The following is a 769-nucleotide window of genomic DNA, read 5'->3' as shown; positions in this document are numbered from 1 at the left end:
TGTCTCATTGATCTGTCTGACCATTCTACTAGCAATGTAGTTGATTAATTGAAATAAAATGCCTCTGTCCAAGCATTTACACTATTTCTGATTATGTAATTCTTAGGTGGACAAATGCTTCTGAATTAAATAGGCTTATCTAAGCTCTGTCAAAGCAAATCTACTTAAATTGAAATTTTGCAAATTGAATTACAGATTCCTTTTGATTTCTATTGTAATCTGTGGTTGTCGAATGACAGCCATAATATGTTCCTGGGAAACCACCAGTTCTCATGACTCAGTAAAAGGGAGGCATATGCCTGTAAACAAAACACATTTGAGCTTGTTCTCCTGTCATCAGTCAATGGCCTGACTTTCACCTGCTGACAGTTAAAGATGCTGACTTCCATGACATTCTCATGGTGAAATTAAACGTTAATAATTAACCCTCTTGTTGACATAACTGAATGGCAGGAAGGAGCAGACTCTTGTGTTTTAGAAAAAATGGACCAGTGTTTGAGCCACCAGGCACATTGTTCTTTATGGGGGCAGAACTCCTATGTTTGGGCTCCGAAACTGAAGACAAATGTTTGAGCAGTTTCATGGTTACAGGAAGAGGACATGTGAGTATTTTTGAGCCATATCACAGGCTTCTTCATCTGAAATGGAATCCAAATAAACATGCATAAGAGTGATTCTAACTTTGGCGAGTGATCGAAAGGGCAGAGGAGGCTAGAAAGAGAGAACGTCTCATGTTTTCCTTTTTCTGGAAGTGAGAAAATATAGAGAA

This window comes from Chrysochloris asiatica, unplaced genomic scaffold (genome assembly GCF_000296735.1).
Source record: "Chrysochloris asiatica unplaced genomic scaffold, ChrAsi1.0 scaffold00014, whole genome shotgun sequence".
In the NCBI taxonomy this organism is placed as follows: Eukaryota; Metazoa; Chordata; class Mammalia; order Afrosoricida; family Chrysochloridae; genus Chrysochloris; species Chrysochloris asiatica.
The sequence above is the reverse complement of the archived record's forward strand: the minus strand, read 5'-3'. Positions refer to the sequence as shown.